The sequence below is a fragment of the Heterodontus francisci genome, chromosome 42 (assembly GCF_036365525.1).
Source record: "Heterodontus francisci isolate sHetFra1 chromosome 42, sHetFra1.hap1, whole genome shotgun sequence".
Classification (NCBI taxonomy): domain Eukaryota; kingdom Metazoa; phylum Chordata; class Chondrichthyes; order Heterodontiformes; family Heterodontidae; genus Heterodontus; species Heterodontus francisci.
The window spans coordinates 10,733,409-10,749,322 of NC_090412.1; positions in this window are offsets into that span (position 1 = coordinate 10,733,409).

A 15,914-nucleotide genomic window follows, 5' to 3' on the forward strand; every position below is an offset into this window, starting at 1 on the left:
TTTAGACAGCAAGTGCTGGCAGACTGTTTGACCATGTGAGCATCTGCTTGCTCGCGAGAGGGAGAGGGGCGAGGATGTAAAAGATCCCATGGCGCTATTTTGAAGAACAGGGGAGTCCTTCCCACTGTCTTGGTCAATATGTATCCCTCAATCAACGTCACAAAAACAGTTTATCTGGTCATTATCACATTGCTGTTTGTGGGATCTTGCTGTGTTCATACTGGCTGCTGCATTCTTGCATTACAACAGTGACTACTGCTTCAAAAGTACTTCATTGGCTGTAAAGTACTTTGAGATGTCCGGTAGTTGTGAAAGGCGCTATATAAACCCAAGTCTTTTTTTTCTTTTTTCAATGTGTAAATCATATGACTGTGATTCGCCTTGACAGGAGTAGATTGCATAGTTAGACGCTGCTTGGACAGAGGATGAGCTGGCACATGGAAATCAGGCTGATCTAATATTCTGAAATTGCCAAGATTGAGGTTAACTGCGGTTTGTTGAAACCTGTCAAAAAATCCTCGGTATTCCTTCGGAACGTGCAGATCACCGTACTGCAAAGCAGAGGAGATCGGAACAATAGACAACCCTGAAGAATGTACTAAAACATGTGGGCAAGCTCTGAAATGTCAGCCAGGGTCCTCACTTCTGCTTGCTATCCAGTGACCTCTACAGAAAAATGTGCGTGCAGACAATGGAATGGGAGGGGGTGAGAGTAACAGGAACAAATTTGTCTGTAATGTCCCTCCCCATCATAGTTGACAGCAAAGACTCACATGTGATGGTTAAGGTACGGGAAGGCTGCCAATATCTGTAAAAACTTAAGGGATGGAAAGTTATTGCTGGTAAAATGATCATAAACTCTGTGATTTCCATCATGTTTGGTGCAACTGATTTGACCCTGTAACGCATTAACACAATTCAGCAAAGCAATACCACCCCCTTTATCAGGTATTCTGAGCATTTAAGCAGTGGATTGTTTGCATTTTCAGTCGTATTGCTGTCCCTTTACTTTCTAAGGAAGGAGAGATAACCAGATAGATTGATATGTGTGTGTGTGTGTGTGTGCGCGCACACAAGTGTGTACATGTCTGTGTGTGCACGCGTATGTGTTATCTGCATCTGTGTGTTTGTGTATGTCTGTGTGTGTGTGTGTGTTTGTGTCCATGTGTGTCTGTATATGCATGTGTGCAAGTGTGTATGTGCGCGCATACGTGTGCATGTGTGTGTGTGTGTATATATAAGTAATAAAAGCAAAATACTGCAGATGCTGGAAATCTGAAATAAAAACAAAGTGTACTGGAAATACTCAGCAGGTCTGGCAACATCTGTGGAAAAACATATTTATAATTTATTTTTTAACCACGTGCTTTATTTGTGTTTCTTTCAATTTAGTATACTACATTCACTGCTCACAACAAGGTCTCCTCTACATTGGGGAGACCAAACGCAGATTGGGTGACTGCTTTGCGGAACACCTCCGCTCAGTCCGAAAGCATGACCCCAAGCGTCTGATTGCTTGCCATTTCGACACCCAATACACCCCCCCCCCCCACCCCCGCTCTCATGCTCACATCTTTGTCCTGGGATTGCTGCAGTGTTCCAGTGAACATTAACGCAAGCTCGAGGAGCAGAACCTGATCTTTTGATTAGGCACTCTACAGCTTTGTGGACTGAACATTGAGTTCAATAATTTCAGAGCGTGACTGGCCTTTTTAAAATATTTTATTTAACCATGTGCCCGTTTTTCATGTAGTCAGAGCTGCTCATTATTCTGCTATTAACACTCTCAGGACTAATGCCTTGTCTTTCACCATAAGCATTAACACGCTCTCTGCCTTTGTCCCAGGACAGCTTTGTTATTTAATCTCCCTCTGCCCTATCAAACCCCTTCCCCTTTGTTCTCTCCCCTTCCCCTCCCCTTCACTTGCTCAAAACCTAATTTTTTTATAACCTTTGCCAGTTCTGATGAAAGGTCACAGACCTGAAACATTAACTCTGCTTCTCTCTCCACAGATGCTGCCAGACCTGCTGAGTAATTCCAGCATTTGTTGTTTTTATTTGTGTATATATGAGTGTGTGTATATATATATATATATATATATATATATGTGTGCCTGTCTGTTTGTATTTGCTTTCGCCTCCAAACTAGAGGGAATTTGGGTTTGAGGGATTATGGTTTTGTGACCATTCATCAATCCTTTGATTTGGGCCTAGTCCCAGTAGGTGTCAGTTGAAGCCGACAATTGGTTTCACTGCTTGGCTTTGCTGAACGCAGACTAAACTCATCGGCTCCTTGCATATTTAAACCCCTCACATAAATTAAACTGCACCATTCATGTTAGCAGACAATACTGCGTATTGTACTCCAGAAGATTCCTGTGGAGTGCCAGTGGAGGGGGAGGGGCAGGTGGAGAGACAGGAATGTTTTAATTGCTTACTCTCAAGTGTCAGCCTTTTAACTGCACGCCTGATTTTCAGCCGATTGGTTGCCGATCTGGCCGATGATATTTGGGATTTGTAAATAACCAATGATTTCCCAGATGACTAAAAGCTTGAGGGACGTCCTCTGAAGTAAAAGCTCCTTAATGTTGGCATAATGCAAATGACAGCATGCAGACCTCCTTAGAAGCTGGTACTTACAGTGCAAACTGCAATTTCTCAGGGAATACTCAAGCTACATTTAATGTTTTGTTCAATTGTATAAAATAACACAGGGATTGAATATTTGTAGGCACTAATCAATATTTTACTGCAACCATCTACAGTTCAGGCTGGGGTGCCTGATGAATTAATTATGAAAGTTAAGTAGGCTATTAATAACGTGAGAATTTTAACTGTATGTCCATTTTTCCCTTTGATTTTGGTGATGGATGAAGCCTCTACCATTTCATGGACAGGAAGAGAAAGACTTGCATTTATATAGAGCCTTTCACAACCTCTGGATGGCCCAAAGCACTTTACAGCCAATGAAGTACTTTTGAAGTGTAGTCTCTATTGTAACACAGGAAACACGGCAGCCAATTTGCGCACAGCAAGATCCCACAAACAGCAATGTGGTAAATGACCAGATATTCTGTTTTAGTGATGTTGGTTGAGGGATAAATATTGCCCGGGACACTGGGGAGAACTCCCCTGCTCTTCTTTGAAATAGTGCACTGGCATCTTTTACATTCAACCAAGGGGTTGGATGGGGCCTCAGTTTAATGTCTGCATCTGAAAGACAGCACCTCTGACAATGCAGCACTCCCTCAGTACTGCACTGAAGTATCGGCCTAGTTTTTCTGCTCAAGTCTCTGGACTCGGGCTTGAAACCACAACCGACTGTGTCAGAAGCGAGAGCGCCTGGCTGACACTTGGAAACAACAAAGGTTAAATGTCAGGCAAAGGCCCCTTGAGGTCCAAGCAGCAACTCTTTCTGCAGAAGGCACACTGCCATTAACCATACCAGACATTTTGAATTGGATTGCTCTTCATTTTGATTAAGAGCAGCCTGATATCCGAGCATTGGCTCCTGGTGCTTTTGCCCTGAAATCTGCTTTCTGCAGATTGATGACGGACTTGTAAATCCAAAAGTGGGTCCAAATGGCTTCTACTGGTCCATAGCAACCACAACAAACAACATTAGCACAGAGATTCAAACTCCCAGAGTCCAAATCCAACCCAATATAAGAGCAGTTTGAGGCTGAATTAAGTGAGAAGTTTAGGGGGCTCGAAGGCGGGTACTTCAACAAATGAGAGCTAAGTATCTTATGACAAAGCGTGGCTACCCGACCCGCACCCAACCAGACCCAATGACATGCTTCAGGTTCGGGTCGGGTTGGGTCTCTCTTCCGGGACCAGCATTCAGGCTCGGGTTGGGTCAGGCTGGACGTGGACAGTGCAGCCTTGCTCCGGGAAGTAATCTTCAAATGAACATTCAGGACGTTAAGGTGGGAAACGTGGAGTCCGGACTCCGCACTCAGCAGTAAAGCCTGGTTACCCGACTAGGTGTCGGGTTTGGGGCGGGCATTTAAAAAAATTTAAAGGACTCGGGGCCCAGGTCGGGTTCGGTTTGGTTGTTGTCGGGTCGGGCCCGGCCCAGGTCAGGTTTTAATTTTATACTGGAGCCAGGCTTTATCTTACAATTAATTTGATTCTGGCTCTTCAACTATCAAAAGGGAGGCGATATTAACAATGGCTCAAATCCAACCAGACCTCACTGGGACACCCAGTTTAGTTTGCCCTTTGACTGTTTTCATTGCGACTTTAGGTGCCTCCTGAACCCTCCCCCAAGTCAGCTCGGGGATGTTCAAATGCTGAATGACATCAATCTCATCAATGTGAGCATTTTGGAATGTCGATCCTCTCCCAGGTGTCTCACACACACTGTACCATCAGCAAATACTGGTCTCACATCAGTTTCTACCTTGCAAGGAAGTACAATTCCCTCAAGTTGTGGTATCAAACAGGACAGCAGATATACCAGTCTACTATAAGAGTTTTTGCTAATTGCATCTCTGAAAATATTCAAGAAGTATAATTACATTTCAATTCAGCACCCTGGTGAGTACGGTAGTTTGCCTCTGATGGTTGTAAAGAATGTAGTTGTGGAAGTGACCCTTCCACAGGAAGCCTTTTATTCTCTACCTTGGCATCAAAATGCTGTTGATAGCAAAGCTAAACAGCTCCCATCAGTGCCATCCAGATGCCTGGGTTGCCAACTTGGGGCAGTCTGTAGGTAGGGTAGACAACCCTCCAGGAATGAATATCCTGGACACTGTAAGCAAACCCAAATTATAAATCATAAGCAAATATAAAAAGGTTTTTTTTCTTTTTCTTTGAACACTATAATTTATAAAATAATGGAGATAGGAATAAAAGCAATGTATTTTGGGGTGTTGGGAGTGGGAGGCCATCTGACAAAACCTCCGAGAATATGTTCAGAGTTGGCAACCGTAGTAGTTGGTGATCTGGCTGTCAGGTCAAATCGGAAATGTATTTCAGCATTCCTGGCTTGTATAAAACTTCCCAAAACATCAGGAAAGGCTTGTCATCCAACTGTGCACAGTTTGACCATGAAGACAAGTGCACTTGTACTGTAGTTTTTAAACTCAAAAGGAAAACATTGCAGATACGGATAATGAAAGGTCACTGCCCCGAAGCGTTAACTCTATTTCTCTCTCCACAGATGCTGCCTGACCTGCTGAGTATTTCCAGCATTTTCAGGTTTTAAAGAGTATCCTCGTGCTTGCTGAATATAGCCTACAGCAGAAATGGGTTGATTTGGAAGATGTTCAGTAATATGAGGGACAATGGACTTCAATTCTCAAGGTAGCACATTTCTATTTCCCATCCTCTTGGAGTGGGGATTCGTATTAATTAGCGACCGAAGTCTCTTAGGGATTATGCGGTGAACTCATTCGGAACTGGATCAGAGGCTACTGAGCTTATTTTAATTTATAAACCTTAAAAGACATGAAAGTGACAACCTTCACTTCATCTGTCATGTCTACATTTGAGCTGAGGTGAAAGAAGAATAGCCCAAGAACATCATGTCAGACAGTTCCCTCAGCACTCACGAGGAAAAAGTGTAAATGACGATACTTTACTTGCACCTTAAAAAGCATTCCATATCTATTCTATGCTATAGTGTGTGTTTCATGCATTGCAAGAGCTAAGTGGGCCACAAAGAGGAAAAATATCAATTGATATGAGGACAGAATAGGGAAATGGTAGAGTTAGCATTGAGGCTGAAAGGCTTCCTTTTGTGTTGAACTGCGTGTGATTCTGTGAATAGACTCAATCTATGTGGATCATGTGACCAGTGTTCAGGGTACAGATGAACATCAATGGCAAAGAATGAATGGCATTGTTATCTGACAAGTTCCAATAATAGTGCATTTTGGATTCATAGGCGATTTATTTTCTCATACTGGTTACGATTAAAAGGTGAAATAACACCAAATGTTGGAAATCTGGAATAAAAACGGTGAATCAATCAGTACTTGTGGGGAGAACAGACAGTCAATGTGTTGGATATGGAGCCTTCTTCAAAGCTGTAAAAGAAGGGACAGGCAGAAATATAAATAGGATCACAGAAAAGAGAGGGGAAAATCCATTTTTGATTTCTGATGAAGGCAACAACCCAGAAATGCCAGCCACCAATTAAAGTTTATCGTCTGTCCCGTTTTAAGCCATTTGAGTGATTTGGCAAAAAAGCAGCAACGATCAATATAATTAAAATGGTGTCGGCACTCATGACCCCTGGTGACCTTAGGTCAAGAAGGTACCACAGAATTCCTCCAACCCCATTTTTTTTCACATGAGGGTATCCTTTACAGCTGCCTCCTCTGATCACACTTACTCCCTCAATTGGGAAGGGGGATGGTTAGGGATATGGTCAAGTCAATACCAGCAATGTGATTAACTGCTGAAAGATACAATTCTGGGCAGCCAAACTGGTTTTACCAGCTTCACTTCACCCTGCTCTCAGATGCACATCAGTAAAGGGCTCCAACTCACAACCTCATGGAGGAGAAGTGATAATACTGAGTAACCTTGACGATGGAGAGTCAACAACATAGTCCGTTTAGACAGGCATCAAGATCGGCGCAGGTTTAGAGGGCCGAATGGCCTGTTCCTGTGCTGTACTGTTCTTTGTTCTCTCAGACTATGAGTACCGTGAAGGCCATTTAGCCTCAAGCCTGTTCTGCCATTCAATAACTCCATATATCTGCCTGTGTCCCACATCCCTTAATACTTTTGGTTTACAGAAATACATCAATCTCAGTTTTTAAATTAACAATTGACAGCAGCATCAACTACCATTTGCAGAAGAGAGTTCCAAACTTCTACCACCCTTTGTGTGTAGAAGTGTTTCCTAATGCCACTCCTGACAGGTCTGGCTGTAATTTTTAGGCTATGTCCCCTACTCCTGGACTCCCCAACCTGTGCAATTAGGGTAGAAAAAGAAAAACTATCAGTTCCCCTCAATATCTTAAAAATTTCAACAAAATCACCCCTTAACCCTTTAAATTCCAGGGAATTACAACCCTGGTTTGTGCAATTTGATTGGAAACCTACACTGGTGTTGTCAGATGCGAATATAGCACCAAGTGAAACATAAAATGTTGTAAATAAACAATGGCCCCAGATCTGAGGTGCATTATTATTATTTTGTTGTTCAGTTTAAAATGGTTTCGAAAGAAAATCTATTGGATTACTCAAGTATCTAATCTAATTAACCTGTGAGATAAATAAGATGACTGCAGCTGTAATATAGTGATGGGAAGTGATTGCAATTTAACAAGCTGAGGTTTGGGTTGTGCAGTGGCAGAGACTTAAGTTCATTGAAATGCACGTGAAATTGGATCTTTTTACTGGGCCATACTCTGGTAGAATGAAGATCAAAGACATGTGATGAAGACTCCTCTGGATGGGCAGCTACGAAGAACTTCCCAAAGCTAAGTTCAATATAAATGTTCTGTTGGGAAATAGAAGGAAAGAGCTTGCATTTATATAGCATCTTCGGCAACCACAACATGTCTCAAAGCTCTTCACAGCCAATGAAATGCAGTCACTGTTGCAATGTAAGGAAATGCCACAGTCAATTTGCACACAGCAAGATCCAGAAAATGAGATAAATGACTGGATAATATGTTCTTTGTTGGTGCTGGTTGCAGGCGAACTGTTGCCTGATGGATAAATTACAGCAATTACAGCAGCCAATTCACAAACAGAAAAGACCAGTTCGTCTGTTTTGGTGGCATGGGTTGAGGAATAAATTTTGGCCAGGATACCAGGAAAAACTGCTTCCAGGGTGGCTGACAGGACCTCAGTTCAATGCCTTATCTGAAAGATGACACTTGCAACAATACAGCACACCCTCAGTACTACACCAAAGTGTGCTCAAGTTGCTAGATCGGGACTCCAACCCATGACGTTCGGACACAGAGGTGTGAACCCCATCACTGAGCCAAGCTGACATCAATCTGAGGACAACTGCAATACATTTTTACTTTAATACCTTGTCTTTCTGAGTCTTCACTAATACCCTGCCTATTTCCTCCCCCTTAACATCATCCAATTCTGCCCCTGCCTCAGCTTATCTGCTGCTGAAACCCTCATCTATGCCTTTGTTATCTTCAGACTTGACTAGTCCAATGTATTCCTGGCCAACCTCCCATGTTCTACCCATATGCTACCCTCTGTAAACTTGAGATCATCCAAAACTCTGCTGCCAGTCTCCTAACTCACACCAAGTCCTGCTCACTTGTGCTCACTGACCTACAGTGGCTCCCAATTAAGCAACACCTTAATTTAAAAATGCTCATCCTTGTTTTTAAATCCCTCCATAGCCTCGCTCCTCCCTACCTCTGAAATCTCCTCCAGCCTCACAATCCTCCAAGATATCTGTGTTCATCTAATTCTGGCACTTTGAGCATCCCTGATTTTAATTGCTCCACCATTGGCAGTCATGTCTTCAGCTGTCAAAGTCTCAAGAATTTCTCTCCCTAAACATCTTTGCCTCTCGACCTCATGCTCCTCCTTTAAGACTCTCCTTAAAGCCTAGCTCTTTGACCAAGCTTTTGTCCATCTGCCCTAATATCGCATTATATGGCTGGCTTTATAACGCTCATATGAAGCATCTTGGAATGTTTCATCATGTTAAAGGCGTTGTTAAATGCAGGTTGCTCTTATTTAATTTTCTCTCCTCTCCTAAATGTGTCCTCCTCCATGGTACCTTACCTGAATAGCTATGCTTTAAATATTAGAGTGGGAAGGCAGTACAACTTGGTGTAACATTAGGTGCACACTTAACACCAACCCATTGGCTTGTGCGTCATTCTTATTTTTAAACTGTCTTGCATTTTAGTCATTGAATTCTGAAGGATTTGAACTATCCGTAAAACCAAAACAGTCATAAAGTCATAGAGTTATACAGCACAGAAACAGGCCCTTCGGCCCATCGTGTCCGTGCTGGCCATCAAGCACCTGTCTACTCTAATTCAATTCTCCAGCACTTGGCCCATAGCCTTGTATGCTATGGCGTTTCGAGTGCTCATCTAAATACTTCTTAAATGTTGTGAGGGTTCCTGCCTCTACCACCTCTTCAGGTAGTGTGTTCCAGATTCCAACCACCCTCTGGGTGGAAAAGTTTTTCCTCAAATCCCCTCTAAACCTCCTGCCCCTTACCTTAAATCTACACTCCCTGGTTATTGACACCTCCGCTGTGCGATTCTATGATTTAGCTTTGTAGGTAATATTGGCATTGTTCAAAAGAAAGTAGGAAGTCCTCTTAGTGTACTGGCCAACATTCCTCCCTCAACAAACAATGCTGTTTGTCAGGGACTTCTTTTGTGCAAAATAACTGCTGAGTTTGTCTACAGTTGCTGCATTTTAAATTGATTAATTCAAAGCATGTGAAGCAGTTTGACTCACTTCACCGAGGAAGTATTATATAAAAGCAAGTATTTCCCTATTATAACTAGGCATAACAATTGTTCAGTATTTTTCATTGTAGAGATAATATAGTGGGATAAATCAGCCCACTGGAGTGCACAGCAAGAATTTTGAGAGCAGAGGTTAATGGGTCCCATATGAGTTTTCAGTTTGTAATGTTTGATCCTGTTTACCTCTGTGTTGGGAGTGCGAATTCGTAAAATTGATCCTTATATTTCAATTGCTTTGATCTGGAATACATTTACTGGTACATGAGGGACATTTTCTCTGATATTTGCTGCACTTTTTTTGTATTAACTATAGAGCCCATTGTATAATCTTCACTCAGACCAAACGTAATCATTCCTTTACCACTTTAATGGTTCTAGATAGTTGCAAACACAGTAAAGCCAGAACTAACTGTTTACACTGGCAGAAGGGTCAGTAACCTGAGGACATGGATTGAAGATAACTGGTAAAAAGATCCAGGGGAGGGAAATGAGTTTTTTTTATGCAGTGAGTTGTTATGAGCTGGATTGCACTGCCTGAATAGGTGGTTGAAGCAGATTCAATAGTAACTGTCCTTCTTCGGTTTCAAATTTAAGCCATCATCTCCTAGTCGCTGCTTTTAGTGCATTTTATCCTTCAGTTCCTCTTCTCCACTTGAGTTCCAGGATTTTTTTGAGTTGGTGTTCAGCTCACCTCATTCTATCCTACAGTCACTCCTTTCTCTCAATTTCTTCCAGTTGATCCCATGTTATCTGTGGTTTGTTTTCTACCTGTGCCTCGCTAATCATGTGAATTAGGAGTGTAGTCAATGGGCACAGCAGGAGTTGCAGGAGTGCAGGATGAAGCTGATGTGTGTACATCTGGGTCCACTTTTTGCCCTCTCTCTCTTGAGAATTCCACAGTGTGACATTTCTTTCTTAGTGCTGCAGGACCACAAATCAGCAAACAGCATGAGGTGGCAATGGGATGGTTTCAGGTAGAAACAAGAGTGTGGTTTTTTTTTAAAACAAAAGGAAAATTCTGGAAATCTGAAAGAAGCAAAAAAAGTGCTGGAAATTTTCGGCAGGTCAGGCAGCATCTGTGCAGAGGGAAACAATAGTTAGAGTTTCCAGTTGATGACGTTTCATCAGAACTGGAAAAATTTAGAAATGTAACAAGTTTTAAGCAAGTACAAATTCAGGGTGAAGGAGGGAGGGAGGAGGGAAAGATCAAGAGGGAAAGCTTTTGGTAGTGTTGAGTGATAAAAGATGATGGTGTAAGGCAAAAGGAGATGGTATTGGGATGAGTAAAGAAACAAAAAATGGGTCTAGAGGAGGCATAACTAGAAAAAAGCGGAATCATCACCAACAACTGCTGTCTGAAAAAGTGGGGGCAGAGGTTATGATCTGAAGTTGTTGAACTCAATGTTGAGTGTAGAAGTTTTTTTTAAACAGTGGCCATTCCTTTCCTTTTTTCCCTTGGCAGGCCAAAAGTACATCAATGAGACCTTTCAGTGTTGGCCAGTGCAGCAATTGTCAGAAGAGCTGTCTTAGTTACCAACCTACAAAGAAAGTTTTATGATGCTTTGATCTGCTCAGTTACATACAAATCCCTTTGGAGGCAGCATGTCCTTCCTCAAGCTCGAGTAATGTAACTGTGAATGGGTGTGTTTTTCGTTACTTTTCGGGAGTACAAGTTCCCCAGATCCCCTGCAGACATTAACTGTAGGATGTCTTTTAAATTATTCCTGCAGGTTTTCCACAAGCAGTGCTGTAAGTCATTTACCTTATGGTTCCTGCCCTTCTCACCTCCTTTTACCTGCCGGGTTTCCTGAGGCTCAGGAAACTTGCCCAAAATGGGTTAAAAATAAAAAGAAAGGCAAAAATGAGGGGACATTATCCTTTTACTGACTGACCCGCCTCCCGAGAGCAGTTTGGTAGTTCACCCATTGTCCTGCCTGTTAAAACCAGAAGTAGGCAGGATGGACTTGGGTTGGGGTTCTGATTGAAATTTTGCTAAGTTTAACTTCTCACCTGACCCAAAATCTACGATTCTTGAGGGTTAAAATTGCCCCCAAAGGGGTCAGCATGGGGTGTGTGTGAGATTTATAGGAACCAAAATATAAGGATTACTAATCTGGCCTTTAAATCAGTGAAATTTGACCTCTGGAACTCCTGTTCAGTTCCAAGCTGACAATGCTCAGTCCAGTTTGGTCAGTTTCCCTGATCCCAGTCTGACCTTTGTTTTTGTCAGGAAAAAGGAGAGTTTATGATTATTGTGAGAATCCCTTTCAAATCCAATTGCTGCAAGGGCAACATACTGCGTAGAAAGTGCTTTGAAGCCAAATCTAATTGGGGTCAAAGTGGCTGTATGGTTAACTTTAGGGAGCAAGGATCCACTTACGTGGAATTATTGATATGTTGGGCCATCACGACCCCAGTTTGTAAATTCCCAACTCCAGTTCCAATCTCACTGCTCTAACTCAAGCTCGTTGAGGGACTCTACTTGCACTTGCATGAGTGCAGTTGCATAGAACTACATTACATACAATTGACAGAACGTAAGCAGACCATTCGTCTGGGTCACTTTTGTTAGAAGATTATTTTTAGAAGCTTTGGTCTCTCTAACAACACAGCAAAATGGATAAGGTGCACAGCAGAACCCCCGAGACAAAACGTCTCAACAAGGTGTTGGTGCCCATGTTCACCTTTGGGGTTGGAATTTTAAAGTTTAACAATTCTTTTTCCACTTTCTCTTCTTGCAGATCACTCACCAACACCTTCTCCAACAGAATTAGATGAGGAAGTAGATGTTTTGTACAAGATCCACGAATGGAGAAAAATTTCCTACGTTTTCTATTTCTTTCTGACATGTCTATAAATTCCCTACAAAACACAATGGTGGCCTCTTCTGTGATCAACTAACTGGGGATCAAGTTCATTTCCAGCTCAGAATGATTTCTTCATGTTACCCCTTTGGATGGGTAGAATAAGAACAGTCTAGCCAGGCCTGCATGAAGTATGTAGGCATGACAACCTTCCACTCAGGAATTGTGTGGCTGGGCCATCTCCCAGAGAAGTTTGATGTTTATTCCCGAGTTATCCTGGAGTCTGCAGTTTCTGCGGTGCCCATGTTCTTACTTACTGATGGAATTCAACTGGAGTGACTTGAAAGCAAAGAGGCCGCCAAAACAAAATGACTGTGCTCCCACTGGCATAGTTCATTTTACCTCAGGCCTACTGCCCAGTTTCTGCCGGCTGACTTACTCCACTTATCCACAACAGGGATAGATTAGACAAAATGAAAGCATGTTTAGCAGGATAGGAAAACATAATCAAGGCAGACTGCAGTCACTGAGGCCAAAAAGAGACCAGAAAGTTTAAAGAAAACAAATAGGAGTAAATCGACAGTAAGTGCAGATTTCCAGGATCCACCATATTTTGCATTTGGATTTCAGTTTAGATTATATTGATTTGAACTTCACCTTGTTCTGAATGAGCAGGAGCTGGTCGTGCAGACCAGGCTTTGGTCTGTGACTAATTTTCTGCCCTGTTTTCTCATTGCTTTTCCATTCAAGGTACAGCTTGAACCATCACCTCCCTCTTATTAAATTACAGAGCACCAGTACTCAGGAGCTGCCTCTTCCTGAAACCATTCTGCAGCACGGGGAGAATCTGACAGTGCTGCAGAACTGTCATTGGATAAGTTATGCTGCAGCAGTGCTGCTGTTATTGAGAAAAGAAAGACTTGCATTTAAACAGCACCTTTTATGACCTAAAGACATCCCATAGCACTTTACAGCCAATGAACTACTGTTGGAGCATAGTCACTGTTGTAATGTAGCATTTGCAGCAGGCGAAATGCACACAGCAAGGTCTGACAAACAGACATTAAATTATCTTTTTTTTAAATGAGGGATAAATATTGGACACTGGAAAGAACCCCCCTGCTGTTCATCAAATGGCATCGTGGGGTCTTTTACATCTGAGAGGGCAGATAAGGCCTCAGTTTAACATCTCTTCTGAAAGATAGCACCTCTGACAGTGTAGCACTCCTCAGAAGTGCCAGCCTACGTTTTTGTGCTCAAGTTGCTGGAGTGGGATTTGAACCCACAATCTTCTGACTCAGAGGCAAGAGCGTTATATATGAGAGGGAAAGAAGGTGGCATCACAGCCCCCAGTGGTGCAGAATGCCAGAGATATTGAACCTTGTGCAGCAACTCAAACGGGGGTTAATTTTATTGCATGTGGTGGCCATCTGTCCAGCAGTATTTGTTCTTTAGGCAGTTGCACTCCTGAGATAAAGGATCATTTGAAATTGTTGTTGTAGCTTTGGGGGGGGGGTCATTATCCAGGATATGGAGAACTCTTGTTCTCTCCTTCAGGTTCTGTAGTGTGTGTCTGCTCTCCATTGCATCCTAAAACATTACTCAGCTGGTAGCACCTGCAAATCAAAGGATTCTTCTTTAGGGATATGAAAGCAGGTAAAACTCAATCAAAACCCCAATGCAATGCTGAAGGAGACCTGCACTGCCAGGGGTCCGTTTTCAGATGAGGCATTAAGCAGAATGTTTTGGAGACACAGTCCTGATTCTCTGACCTGTGTTTGCTGTGAATGGACTCTGCACCACTTCAACATGGCTCTCATCCCTTTATACAACTTGTTTCTTCTTCCTTCCAGATTTCCCTGTTTAGATAGAAACAGGGAGCAAATTCCAAAATTCTGGTCATTCCCAAAGACCCTTTTTTTTTCGCCAATTGGATGTCCAAACACTGGAAATTAACATGAGTCATAAAGACAGGATGATCAAAAATATTGCTGAGTACAGTAAACTCATCCATGCTGTTTTATGGATTAATGGCTGTTTTGAAAGCCCTAATACTGTGGCAATCACAGAGTGGCACAACATGGTGCAGCGCCAAGGGATGGTTGCTATGGAGAGAGGAGGTGAGGCAGCTTTAATTCTCCAATCCCGTTGTCTTTCCAGTTTCAGTAGCCTTGCTATGTACAAGAGGAAAGGGGCACTGTGTACCTGGGAGCTCTTAAAAGAGTCATTGTGTTTAAAAACATTTGAAATTTGAGCCATCAGCTCATCGCGTGTTCTCGTCCCAGATGAAATAATAGCTTTATCATCAGTGTCAATGACATATATAATCACACAGTTGGACGGGAGAATCATTATTCTCTCCGCCCATTGTCATGGTTTAATAGGGCTGGAAAGATGCTTTGACAGGTTCATGTGCCATTCATTGTGGCAATAAGCTATACAGATTAGGAAAATGTGAGGGGTGATCCCTCTGCTTTACTGATTTGGATGATCTCACTTTGAGAATTATAGAATTGCGACCATTCCTCTCAGTCTCCCTTCAAGGGTAGGAAAAAGATTAGGGTTCCCAATCCTGAATACTTTCAGTAACCCATGCTGTGCGTCCATGTAAAATAGAGTAATTGTATTTTACAGCATGGAAGGAGGTCATTCAGCCCCTCGAACATGCTGTGCAGCTCTCCGAAAATAACATACCGCTCCCTTGCCTTGTTGCCATCCACTTCAAATTTTATATTTCAAATAGGTAACCACTTCCCTTTTAAGTTATTACGTATTCTACTTCCACCCCTGTATCTTATGTCTTAAAACTCTGCAAAAAATAAAATTTCTCCTAACCTCTTCCTTTGTGTTTTTGGTGATGACTTTTTAAAAATTCATTTGTGGGATGTGGGTATCGCTGGCTAGACCAGCATTTACTGCCCATCCCTAACAGCTCTTGAGAAGGTGGTGGTGAGCTGCCTTCATGAACAGCTGCAGTCCATGTGGTGTAGGTACACCCACAATGCATCTTTCTGTTGCCGTTTGATAGAACGGAGTGGCTTGCCACACCCTTTCAGAGGCAGTTAAGCATCTACCATATTAATGTGAGACTGAGTAAGAATGGCAGGTTTCCTCCAATAAAGGGCATTAGTGAACCAGATGGGTTTTTACAACAATCCAGTAGTTTCATAATTATTAATGACACTAGTATTTTATTCCAGATTTATTAATAAATTGAACTTAAATTCCCAACTGCCATGGTGGGAATTGAACTCATGCCTTGACAGCATTAGTTCAGGCCTCTGGATTACCAGTCCAGTAACATACCAATACCTTTATGTGCTCCAGTTACTGACTGGAGGAATTAGTTTTACTCAATGTGCTTTATGAAAATCTCTCATCATTTTGAATCGCTCCATTAGTTCCTCAACCTCTCTCTTCTAAAGGAAAGAGCCCAGTTTCTCATCATCACCTGGGACCGTCTTTGTGAACATCGAGTGAGGACAAGCAGGAGCTGGGTTGTGATGGATGTTCCATCTTACTTTCCTTATATTCAGTGGTGTAGCTGACACACGAAGAACAGTCAATGGGAGGAGAGAGTAAAGGTTTGCTGGCACCAGTACAACTGTATCTTAGCATAAGTCAATACCTTTAAAAGAGGAGGCAAGAATATTGAAAAGACAACATATTGGAGAGGAAG